The following is a 13,642-nucleotide window of genomic DNA, read 5'->3' on the forward strand; positions in this document are numbered from 1 at the left end:
TCAAGCGTTTGCACAGCTCGCCACCAGTCTGATAGGACAGCTCACAACTCGTTGATGCGGCTTTTTAACGCGTTGGTTTTTCCGGTCACTAAAGAGAAAATGTATTCAAGGCGAATTTTATTCAAATCAATTCCAGTGCGGTTTCGCCCACAAACATTCTCGTATTTGAAGGGACCATACAGACAACATGCACGGTGTTTTCATTCGAAAGATGACCTCGTTAGAATAACACTGACATAATTTTTGACAGAACTTACCCAAAGTAGGCTACATAATTCATTATAAAGAGAATGGCTATGCAACCCACTAGCTCATTTCCCGCACTACAACCTATGGCGTATTATGCACAGTTGTGGTACTTGCTGAGGCCGGCAACAGCAAACGCAAATTGGACCGGGATTATAAGTTTGCACAACGAGCTATTTGCACTTATATTTAGGGAACATTCTTTTTGTAGGAGTAAGAATGGTGGGGTGAACCATTAAAGTTACGAACGAACACGTAAACATCGAAGCAGTTAGAGCGGCACATTTCCGGCTGACACTGCCTCACACAGCCATCGCACGCGTTGGACTTCCCTGATACAACACTGACCAACTGACATAGGCGGCACGGCCACTTACGTGAATATGTTTGTCGAGCCATAGCTTATGTTTTAGGAAACGATTAGCCTGAACCCTAATAAAAGTACGGCAGGTGTAGAGGTCCGGTCTGAAGCCAAATGCATACACAGGCACATAAATGGTATTTAAGCGCCATCTATGAAAGTGGGCGATAAACAAGACATCCAAACCGCCGTCTGTGAGATGGTAGCAGCCCTGGGCCGCAGGCTATACTTAGTTTCAAGGCCCTGCTCTGGGTACGTCGTTGTCGACGTCACGAAACACACGGTTTTGAGGGAGTATTGAAATGTCTGCTTTAAATTTTTAATTTCTCAGTGAATGAAGCATCACTTGCTGCCGGGCAAGCACTGAGGGCTTTCATAAAAAAACAAATCTTTGGAATAAAAGAAACGTGTTTTATCTGCGTGGCCCCTTTAAACGGACGCTGAAGCGAATTTGTCAAACTTTTGTTGCGCTTGCAACGCAAAGACGGGCTAAAATAAGCCCAATTTCCATCGCTTATCCGGTTGATAAAGCAGAATTGATTTAGTAAAGCCTAAAAGAAGAAGAAAAATGCCCTGCGACCTTTCCGTCTGCCGCCGCAACTAGAGACGCGGAATGACGCGCATTCCTTTTCGACGTGATCGAACGATGTCCAAGATTCAATGTTCGTGATTGCAGAGTTGCATGTGTGCAAATATTTTTGTTTCTCAGGACAAGCTTTCCTACTATTGGTGACAATCATACCTTTCGAAATGAAGTTGACGTGGTTTATTTTTACTGAGTTGTTCAAACCACTTTCGGCTTCTGTTCTTTGCAACACGTCCATGGTTTCTGACGTTATGTGTGGTCGCTCATTAAAGGGACACTGAAGTGATATGTAAACATTGCGGGATTACTAGCGCAAATTGTAGTCCGGAGTCCCCAGGTCATGTTTCGACCACTCTAGGCGCGTTTACGCGATTTTATTTAGTAGAATAACTAATTCGAAAATGCTGTCCTCCTCTCTTTACACTCGCCCATTTTCTGTGGCGTTTTCGTGTGACGTCAGGACGGGATGAGCTGGCAATTGGCTGCGCCACGGCTGCGCTACTGCACGGCTCCCCGGCCGACAGTCGGCCCAGCGTTTCGTCCGCCGGCCGCCGGCGGGTCGTCGCAATCAAGGAGGTAATTCGTTCGCTTAGTTGAAACGAAGCCAGGACACGTTTGTGAATGGAAGAATGTGCCTTTCTTTACTTGGTTTGTTTGTACACTGTATCTAGCTCCAAGTCAAGGTCGCTTCACACAAGCGCTGCACAAGCGCACATGCGACGCTTCGCTGACTGGTACGCCAGTAGGAAAATATAAGGCCTCTTGAAGGGGGAGAAGAGTCAGCGAAGTCAATATAGGTACTAAGGAAATAAAATCAACTGATATTTTTACCGTACAGCGTAAAACTAGGGCGCGGGAAGCACTTTTTTGCGCTGGGCGAACAAGCACTACGGTCAGCAGCACGACTACGCATCTGCGAACGCTTTTCCGTCTACGAAATGCAATTGCAAGACGTGAGCTACTGTGGAAACTCGGGCGACGCTTACTGCACGATCGCAGTACAACAAATAGTCACCTAAGCTGCTTGAAATGCCAAAACTAAATAAAAGTGTAAACCGGTTGTACAATATATACCCTATATTAGCAAGGCCTTCGCGCCGCGCTCCGTGGCTCAGTTGTCTGGGGCGCTGGGTATGTTACCGCAAATGTTTTGCAAGTCACGAGTTCGAATCCCCGCGGGTACGTGCTTTTTTTTTGTAAGTTAACTTTTTTGTTTTCCGCCGATGTTTTCCATATTGAGTTCACCTTTTTTTTGGGCCGCAACGTTCATGGCTACACGAACTAGTTCACAAAACGCGCGCAGGCTGGCACTGGCGCGCTAGCGAGTTCTCGTTGGCGTGCTGTTGCCATATGCACCGACTGCTTGCAGGCAGTGGGCACAGGCCAGAATGAACAGACCCTTGGCCTGGTGCGAACACGCTTTTTATGATACAGGCATGAGGGAGGCAAGCTCCAAATATGGGGGAAAAGCGCATGACATTTGGGCGTCTGCGGGTACGCGGAGGGTTCATGCACTGCGTAGGTCTCGGCTAGTGAATGCTACGACTACAAGCCCTCCTGGTAGGCTTATCTTGTGCATTTTACAGCCGACAACATGGCAGAAGCGCGGTACGATGATTACTGAGATATTGAGAATGCCCATCCAACAACGCCATTGGTTATGTTTTACAGAACCGAAACCGAAACCGAAACTTGTGTGATTGCTAACCTTGGGCATCGTCCAATCACGGCGCCCCTCCTCCCAACGTCACAGCCTTAGTTGGTGCGGCCGCCGCAAACCGCGCATGGTAGTTTTTCTTCTTTCGCGCTTTGTAAAATAATTACCGATTTGTCAACCGGATAAACGATGAAAAGTGTGCTAATTTGAGCCAGTCTACGCAGTGCAAGCAAAAACGGGAGCTTGACAAATTCACTTCAGTGTCCCTTTAACGATACCTCAGGAATCAGCACTCGTGCTATTCCCATGTTGTGCTTCAGAAATTGGCCGGATAGTATTATAGCGCCGATTGTAGTGAGCAAATGCCGTTCCACGCAGTGACTGAGGACGAGCCGAGGTGTACGCACTGCTGAACGCCCTGTGTGCCACCGGAGACGCTCAATTAGAAGGCGTTTGTCTCACACCTTAGGAGCTCGCCTATACCCTCTGAGTAGTACACATTCGGCGATAAAGGGCGCGTTGACACAAAGCAGACAGTTGGCCCGCCACAAAAAGAAAACACTCCCGGGGTTCGAACTTCATGGTGCGTAGACAATCGCGGAGTGCTCCAAACCACTTAGCTACAAAACATTTGAGACAACGAAAAAATAGAAGATATATATATATATATATATATATATATATATATATATATATATATATATATATATATACGATAGAGAAGTCAAACTGAAAAACATAACAACATTTAATCTAACGTTTTGACCGGGGGCCGGCCCCCGGTCGAAACGTTAGAATAAATGTTGTTATGTTTTTCAGTTTGACTTCTAACCTCATAGCCAGGAACCTTTTCTCTTAACTTATATATATATATATATATATATATATATATATGCATGTGTGTGCGTGTGTGTGTGTGTGTGTGTGCGCGCGCGCGCGCGCACTCGAGGCACCTTAGTGTTAGGATTTAGAATAAAAATTTCGGTTGTTTTAAGTTCTATATCAACGGTCTCCTCCTGTTTTAATTGGCTTTACATTCTCTAATAGCGTGTGCGTTGCACAGACATCTGCAGCTGGGAGCTCCAGTGAAACAAAATGAGCCTCCGAGAGGGGCATCAAACTGAAAACAGGTGGTAATCAACTGTCTATCCACTTTCACGCTTCCTCCTCAAATATTCTTTCGCGCCTTTTTCCCAGTTATGGGCACGGTACCAGCAAAAAGTAACAGTGTTACAGTGGCAGTTACCTAAGCGAAAAAAGTAATTCTCTTGCTGTTACCGTTAAACGATTACCTAAAGTAACTGGTTAGAGTTGCAGTTACTGTGCAAAAAGTTACCCAGTTACTTTTCTTTTAATGTAGAAAACAAAGTTACAGGTCATAAACCAAATGGTATAGTTTATTTAATAGGCACGCACGAAGGCATGCGGGTCGTCGAAAGTTCACGAGGTAAATCCCTAGATGAACGCAACATAAAACGGGACACAATCAAGCCCAACACTAACAATCGATGTGTGTTTCATTCTGTTGCACAACGTTATTGTTGATGCATCCTTATTGTCATTATGGGTGCCCTGTACTCTGCCGGCCCATTTGCGATGGGCTTTCTTTACAAGGTTGGGACAGCCTCCTTCCAGGGGGGGAGGTGCGGAGGGGTGTTTAATTGCCAGTTTCTTTTACTGCGAGCATTCTTTGCCGAGTACCCCCCTCTCCCCCAGCCAGGACCGTGTAAAGCCCGGAATTTCCACAAAATTGCAGATATCCCGGAAGCACCACCTGCAATCGTTATAATAGTAAAAATGGAGATAATTGGTAAAGGACAATTTGAAAAGCCAAACAATCAGTAAAATATGAAAAAAAGTACGGAAAAGGGCGAACCGAGTAACGCCCTGCATATCCACAATAATGCAGATGTCGCGGAAATTCCACATGTAATCAATATACCACCGTAATAGAGAAAATTTGTCTTTTGAAATTTTGAAAAAACCAAAAAAATAGAAATAATATAAATAAATATTCGGCAAATGGCTAACCGTGTCAAGCCATGCCTTCCCACATTACTGCTGATTCAGGGGAGGTTCAACATTTAATCGTTATGATAACGTACACAGAGAAAATCGGTCGGAAGAAATTTTGAAAATCTAGAAAATAAGAAAACTATAAAAATATTACTGAAAATGCCGAACTGTACAACTCCCCTTCACCAAAATATTTCCACAATAATTCAAATCTAGCCGAAGTTTCGCCTATAATCGTTATAACATCGTAAAAATAAAAACAATATATACAAAAATTACGGGGAATGGCAACCGTATAATTTAGCGGAAGTTCCACCTATAATCGTTTAAGTGGCATAAAAGGTGATTAGTCGAATCGAAGTTAGAAAATCTAAAAAAAAACAAGAATTGTCTAAAAATTATAGCCGTTCCACTCACGTGAAAGATGGCGAAAGTGCAGAGCAGTTATTCGCCATAATAAGCTGTAGCGCCATCATCCGCTTATTGCTACCCCACCTCACGCTTTTCGCCGCCCTGTCTAACTCCTCTCTTGATGAATGGAATGCAAGTTTGTCCAATACAATTCAAATTTCCCGCCGTCGCCATGCTCGCGTGCCTACTACCTGAAACAGCGCCACCGAGAGTCCTGAACTTTTTATGGTTGCTTGTCATCCCTCACGTGCCGGCGCCGCCGGCGCTTCACTGCGCAGTGTGGAACGCGCCATTTTGATCTCGCACTGCCACTTTTTTGTAGCGTGAGCTACACTGGCCGATGTTGAGCAGTTTCGCGTTGCTCCTGGAGAGCCGTGCTGCGCAAGCGCGGAACGTGGCGGCCCGGTCCACTTGATGATCATGCGAGGGGTGGCCGGGTGTGGAACCGATGGCTCGTGCGTCGCAGAAACACGGGCGTGCGCCTGTGGAACCAGACCCCACGCGTCCAGCGGGTGCGCCGAACCAACGCCGCCTGTGTAAACATTGCCTAACGCGTGAGCGAAAAATGGCCAAACAGCCACTCTCCTGTTGCTCTCTCCTACCCTTCCCCGCTCCGTAGCCTTCCAGTGTGCTTTCGTGTCCGCCAGCCAGCGCCGCTTCTCGGAAACTATGCAAAATAGTGGAAAGTTTGTTTAGCGTTCCCGAGGCGGCGCCTTCTTGTTTTTCACCATGCCTGTCTGTCTTGGTCTGTCACTGATAGAACTTCCTTTGTCACGAAGAAAAATCCCTTGCGCTGCCACAGGCTGATGGCGGCTTTGCGCGCTTATCTACTCGGATCACAGGCCCTGAAATTTTCTGAGTGGGGCATCCCACCTCTATCCCCTCCGCATTTAGGTATTGTTTTGACCCCGCTGTTCGCACTCCGCATCGGTACGCACTTCTAAAATTGAGGACTGTACTGTAGAAGCGCCCGGACAGCGTGGCGGGATCCTAGCTGCTTATCCTTTTGTTTCGTATAATTTTCTGAAGTTTTGCAAACACGTGATATTATTGGAAAGTAATCGTGGAAGTGAGCGCCTGAACAAAAAACGTGCAAGCAATTTTTCCTCTCTAAATACTCCAGAAAGAAAAAAATCAGTAAAATAATGGCTGCCCCATCCGAAAATATCGTTTTTCTGTTAGCTATATGTCTACCCGACAATCAGTATGTTCTTACACTATTTCAGTCCGCCTCCGTCTTTATCTTTGGAAAAATGCAGCAAGTATGAAGCGAGCGACACGTTGAACGAGATCCCCATTGCGCCACAGAACTAGCGCCCCGTCGCGGCTAAGATGTAAGCGAAACGGCCCTTGAAGCCCAACAGGCAAGCTGACAAACACACGTCGTAGAAGTGGGTGCAGCGTTCGCGACTCGCGAGCAGTGACGTAAGGAGAGATGTCCGCCGGCACGCGCCACATAGCGGATCAGTGCCTGAACTAAGCGTCCCTACCTTTCCCATTGAAAAGCGCGCGACGCGTCACGCAATGTTAATACAGGCGGCGTTGGCCGAACTTTTACCCAGGTTGAAGTTGCCGATGTGTGACGTTCACGTTCCCGCCAATGCTTGTAATACGTCACGGCTTCTCAGTCAATCTCCAAGAGGGCAAGGCCCATAAGCCATATTTTTGTTGGATAGCAAGAAGTGTCCTACGTTGTCAGGTTTGCTGTACTTCTACTTTTTCATTGCGGTCGAAGAATTGCGCACCTTCAGAAGAGAAGGTAAACTTTGGAACTTTTGCTGGGAAATGTCATGAAACGCCAAAATGAAGCAAGCACACAGAGCCGCTTTGTCAGCCGGAAGCACGTGAGGAAACTGGAAGCCAATGCGACAAATGTTGGCCACTTGGCCACTTGGATGAATCGCTGGGTTCGATTTAAACTGCGCAGCTTTTGTGATCACCATCTCAGCTGTCATGATTTGTTTGTTTTATGCGCGAACTTTGTCGTATAAAACCGTTCGGTAGCACACTTGGTTGATAGGGATTTTCCCAGTTTTTCCCCTCTGTTTACATTTTTGTGATTGGATTTTTCTTTGGTTAGCACCGGTAAGCCGAGAAACATTTACACCTAGGCAGTCTGTCTCGAATATTGGATAAAACACTATTTTTTACAGCGCCCTTGGGGCATCGTTCGATTCACAAAAAAGTATATATTGAGCGTTTATCTTTACCTACAGCATTTGCGAAGCCAAGGAGTAAAGGAAGAAAACGTAGCAAGACGAAGTGCTGGTTTTGTCAGATTACATTTTTACGAACTTCAACCGAAAAACGCAAACAGTGGCCTACAGATACTGACGTACTATGCTCTCAACAGAAAGATGGTAAATAACAAGACCAGTCCACGTATTCGTGCGAAATTTTTATTTCCGCCTTGTATTACAGTGCCCTCATCGGTGTCCGCTGCTGTGCTTTGGAACCACACACACATAAGAAAGAACTCCACAGGCCAGAACATAAACAAACGCAGGTGATTTCAAGAAATCAACATAGATTCAGGATACGTGCAGTATAAGATTAATGCCGATATAAATTGAAGAAAAAGAACTGGCTGATTCCAAAACTCCCTAAAGCGATATTTGAGGGCAGCTGTTTAGCTGTTCCGACTTTGTAAAATATGCCGAGGCAAAAAATTTCAAATAGACATGTATGTGCGGTTACAGACCTATTTTATTTTTCACATGTTACTGGTAGCAGCAGCGCTCTGTTTTCACAAATGGTTCCGGTGGACGCACTCGTCGCATGCCTTAGTGCTCGCTTCATCGGCGAACACACGACGGTGCGCGCTACTCTCGCGCCGTCTCGTATCGCCGCCGCTGAACGTCTCGAGCGGCGCCCGGGGCAGTCCGCTTTCCTCTTCACTCTTACTCTCCCCCTCCACTTCCTCTTTGCTCTTTCTTAGTGGTTCTCCTTGTTCTCTCGGTTACAATCGAGAGAGGACGGCGAGGGAAGCCACGAAACTACAGGAGCGGTCGCTTAAGAACTGCGCTCCAAAATGTCATTTCCTTATTTTACCTGCTTTGGGCAGGTAAAATAGAGGTAAAATACACGCACTTTAGGCTGAAAACTTCGCCTTCTTTTCATGGCTGTGCATTCAGTGCGTCTCGCCTCACGAACAGAAGACGACGAACACGTTACCTATTTCACGCGGAAGGTCATACCACCAGCTTCCGATGTAGAGTTCCCCAGCACAACTTTAAATGCACTGGGCTGATCTCGCGTACTCCCACCCTTCGTGCTGCTCGCGGTGAATACGAAATATGATATTACTTTTTTAGAATTGCCGCAGTTTTTCTGTAATGAGACAACGCCACCTTGCCTCGCCATTCGACAACTTGGACTTCCTATTTCAATGCCCCTATTCTTTAGTTTAGGGCCACATCCCTGGGATATTGTCACTGAGCAGTTGCTTCGGCCATTAACGCATATATATCCGAGACTAGGCGCCTGCCCTGTTAGCATTTATTCTCAAGCATATATTTTACCGCACAAAAAGTTCATTTATCTCCTGCAACCTCTGCTTTCAATTCGACAAATTCTCTCTCGCGAATATACGCTCCTTCTTCATTTAATTGTTTAGGTTTCCAATTTAGAGTTTTTTGAAGTGGGTGCATTATTTATAGCCCCCTTCGTCCCATCCCGAATCCAGCTCTAGCATCTTGGGAGGCAAGTCTGGCTAACCCCAGCGCTGCGACACAGCTCCTGCTGACGTCCAGAGCGGAGGAAGCCATGGCCACGGCATCCAAAGACGGTGCCCTGGACTAAGGGTGCTCAGGAAAGTAAAGTTTACTTCCTTCCTTCCTTCCCTTACGTCAGATTCCTGGGGCCGATTCCCCACGCGGCTATGTGCCATGACACGAGCAACAACAGCAAGAACGCCCATATTAGTGTTGCAGCTTTCGAACATCTGGTTCTGCGTTTCTTCGTGGACATCTGCGGTTGGGAAACGTTCCTCGTCGGACACGAACATTTCTCAACACCTCAGCAACCAGAAGGACCCAGCTGTCGTCTGCCCCAGCGGTTCAACTTACGCTCAAGACGCACAATCAACCAAGTGATGCGTGAGTACACATTTTCGTGGGATAATTTTATACTGTCTTGTAAAAACTAATTCTTGTAACTGGTACACAGATAGCAAAGAGTTTTGTTTGGTCAGAGGTGACGTATTTGCAAGAAAAACAGTTCGCTTTCCGGAACCTTCACCCCTGAGGTTCACATTGGCCGGTGCGGCCTTATGTTCCTCTTTTCAGCCTCTATTCCGCCTTACATTAGGCCCAACGTTTATGCCTGACACTTAACAGTGTGTAACGATATTTTGCTCTGCTTTTCAGCCCTAATTCTGCCTTACCTACTTCAGTGACAACCCTAATGCCTGGTGTTAACTCAGGTTCTTGCGACATTTCGCTTCGCTTATCAACCTCGACTCGCCTTACTTATATTAGTGGCAATCCGTATGCCTCATATTGACTTAAGGCATAGCGACGTTTTACTGTGTGTTTGAGCAGTATGAGTTTTCTCAATACTTTGTTTTTCTTGCTCCTCGCAGCGGAAGAAGATGTCTTGGTTGACATTCATGGTAAGGTTAATTACACCAGTTCATATTAATAAACAACTTAGCCCCAACACAATCATTACCAACAATAATGGCTTCGTTAATGATTAGGTGCTGTTACATTGCGCGTAATGAGGACGGACAATGTCCAGAAGATAAGGGAAGTGCAAGAGTAATGATCTGTGCACCTGTGGTAGTCTGGATGGTCATCAAGATGAAACTCGTATACAGAATCTTATCTACATTGTCTTGGTGTTTTTCGTGCGTCTTATCACCTGACAGCTGCTTCAACCTGTCTCGAAAGGTGCGTTTCGAGTTGTGTCGAATCAGCCGACCTTTTTCGGTTGGCAAGCCATGGAAAAAAAGGGAGGCAAGCTGAACATAGCAGACATTTATCTCAAGCAAAGCAAACCTGTGGCCGAAACAAATCATAACAATCAACGAAACGACCCGAACAAAAGAAAACTCATCGACAAAACAATAATAATCAACCCAGACAAAAAGTAAATGGTACTCCACTAAAGCGCATAGAAAGACCCACACTAAGGGCGCAAAGCGCGAGACACATGCGTGACTATACGCCGTGGCATGCGATGCACGACTGGTCGGAAATATGGCCGCCGTGACTAGTCGTACGCGTGAATTCGAGACACATGGTCCGATGCGTCGTCGGCGTCGTTCCGCCCACTGTTTTCGTTGCACGGTAGCCTCCCTGTTTAGGCGCACGCCGGTCGATTTAGATATAGGCAGGAGAAATCCGAGCAGGAAAAAAAATTCATCAATTTGAAGTAAAAATCAATATTGAAAATGAATACATCAATGAATGAATACTAAAAATGAATACATTGCATTTTATATGTTCAGTAAAGCAGTGTGAGGCCGTTTACTACGGATGGTTGAGCTCGTCGATGGTATTGGTACCGCTGGCAACATGTGTCTACCAGATGTCTGTATTGTCGGAGGAGAGCGCCCGTGTCGGAAGAGAGCTGCTCCTCTCAAAACACTCGGAACCAGCCACTAGCGCCTACTCGAGACTCTGAGAGAAAGCGTTTCACAGTGACGTCATTATGACACCGTCGGGCTCTCATTGGCTGCGGGCGGACGACGGTCGCAACGATCGCACGGTTGCATCTGGCAGGCCAGTCATCCATCGTGAGCATGCTCCGAAGAACGTACGCCGCCAAAACCGGTCCTGAACGACCGTCGTAACGACCAGTCGCATGCCAATCGCATGTCAGTCGTAAAGCGCGAGACACATTCACGACTACAGCACGTAAGTGACATGCGACTGATCGTTACGACTGTTTCGACTGACCGTTAGGAACGGTTTTGGCGTCCTACGCTCGTCGGAGGAGGGTCACGACGTGCGACTGGCGAGCCAAATACAATCGTACCATCGTTGCGGCCATCGTGCGGCCACAGCCAATGAGATCCCGAAGGTATTGTCATAATGGCGTCACTATCAAAGTTTCTTTCAAAGCTTCGGGGAGGCGCTAGTGGCAGTTTTCACTAGCTTGTGGGGAGTAGCTCTCCGCAGCAACCGCCAGCCCGCGCGATTTTCACCAAGAAAAGACAGTTTAGTATAGCGGGTAGCGTCCGCTACCGCTACGGCGGCCGGTACCGGGTCGTTCACGTAGGGTGGATTAGTTTCCCGGCCGGCCCTAGCCGTGCCTCCGCATTAGTTCAGCTGAGGGGCGACTTCCTCGCCCTCCCCACGCGTGCATGCACAGTCAGGTCCCGGTAACCGGCCACCGTAGCGTGAGACCCCATAGGCGCTATGCTAAAACTTTCTAATACTAACACCTGGTAGACACAGGTTGCCAACGGTACCAACAGCATGGACGAGCGGACTCGTCAGTGCTAAACGCCCTCACACCGCTTTACTGAACATATAAAATAGAATGTATAATGTAGTAGCACTATTCATGTTAACTTCGAATTAATAAATGTTTTCTTTTTTGCGCTATTTTGCAACCGGGCATCACATGAATGGAGAGATAAATTATGAAAATGGCGGGAGGCAAGCGGTTTCATGCACTACAGAATGCTGTAGAGGACAGGGGCATTTCGGCATTTTGTTCTCACTTTATTGCATTTTGACTATACACATCGCGTTCAGATCGCAACGTATGCTATACCGAAACATGCGACGTTAATATGAAGCAGAATTTAATTGCGAAGGAGAACGAAAATGTCACTTGAGTCTTGGTTTGAGAGGAGATGACGCAGCTCGATCGGAATTTATGCTACAAATTTATGCTAGGGATTTATGCTAGAAGGAAAACAACGTGGGCGTGGCGTCAAGCTGTAGCCTAGTTCGTGCACCCGTTCTGTCAAAACAGTTGTCAGTAAAGTGGTCACTGCAGAGCCTGCTGCCTGGGGATGGAGCCCATTTGTCCCTTCCTAATGCCCTAGTTACACGAGCACAGTTAACCATGGTTAAGCGAACCGCAGTTAGACAAAACCGCAGTTTGCTGCGTTACAAGACAGACGAAACTGCGGTTTCGTCGCTAACTATGGTTAACGTAAACAACTTGGCCACTTCAGTTCGGTCACGCTAACCGCAGTGCTCGAAATCGCACAAGTCAGTTCGGATGCAGGTGGCGGTGCATTAGCGCATGTGAAAAAAAAAAATCACCTTTGCTTTCGGAAGAGACGAAGGTTCTCAAATAGCGGGCGCTCCAAAGCTGTCCCCAAGACGCGCTTGCGTTCTTTGCATCGCTCTCTCAATCAGCGCGACTGCCCGTCAGCAGCGGCTCGTTCTGCAGGGCCGCCAGAATACGATAGTCTTCTGGCGGCCCTGCAGCCACGAATATGCGTCTGCTCTTTCCCGCCCATCACCCGCGCGGTGGCTCAGTGGCTAAGTCGTTGCGCTGCTGAGGACGAGGTCACGGGTTCCATTCCCGGCCGCGGCGGCCGCTTTTCTGATGGAGGCGGAAAGCTAAAATGCTCGTATGTACATGATTTCGATGCAGCCCTCAACTACGGCGCGCATCATCACCTGCGTTGCGACGGCGCGTTATACCCTACAGTCAATCAATCAATCAATCCTTCTCGCCCATCGCTCACGCTCGGCCCTTCCTGTCTCGCTTCTCCCATGGTAAACACGTTCGGGGTTCGCTCATGTCAAGAAAATTACCCCCCGCTCCACTTTTTGCGCACCATTTCTGGAACTTTATTTACAGTTCGATAACTTGGGATGCCGTGACAAGGGGGCGCCGCGAGCGCTTTTTGTAATTTTGGATCAATAGATTGTTCTGACCGCGTGTTTTTGTTCGGTGTAGCAAAAATAAAAGAATCCTGCACTTATAATTAAAACAACGCTGCAAATAGTACTACGTATATCTGTTTTGTCTCAATTATGCCCAGAGTTTTCTTTTTGCAACGTACAAGCATGAATTGTGTTTCCAGATTGAGTGGTTGGGAGAAGTTCTGCCTGCACGAACCTCTCGTTCAGGTATCCTTTTAACGTTTGCGCGGAAGGCTGAATCGAGAGACAGGTAGGCAGAGAGGCACACCGACAGAGCGAAATTTTCGGGTTTAAGTAAGCCAAGGCTATCGTCTTTAATACGGGGATGCCGCTTGTGTTTACCCTTCGTACTGCCATTGATGCAGAGGCCCAACCCAGCATCGTACGTTAGTTGACGGCCAGTCCCGAAGGGACGAAGCACCGTGTGTGACTCGTAATGACTGACTGTGAGCCATTGCAGAGCAACGTCCACCGGAGCCCGTGGCTTTGTTCCAATTTGTCCTTTAGAGGACCTCATTGCCGCCTAT

This window comes from Haemaphysalis longicornis, unplaced genomic scaffold (assembly GCF_048455015.1).
Source record: "Haemaphysalis longicornis isolate Haplotype H1 unplaced genomic scaffold, Haemaphysalis longicornis Haplotype H1 scaffold_20, whole genome shotgun sequence".
NCBI classification, from domain to species: domain Eukaryota; kingdom Metazoa; phylum Arthropoda; class Arachnida; order Ixodida; family Ixodidae; genus Haemaphysalis; species Haemaphysalis longicornis.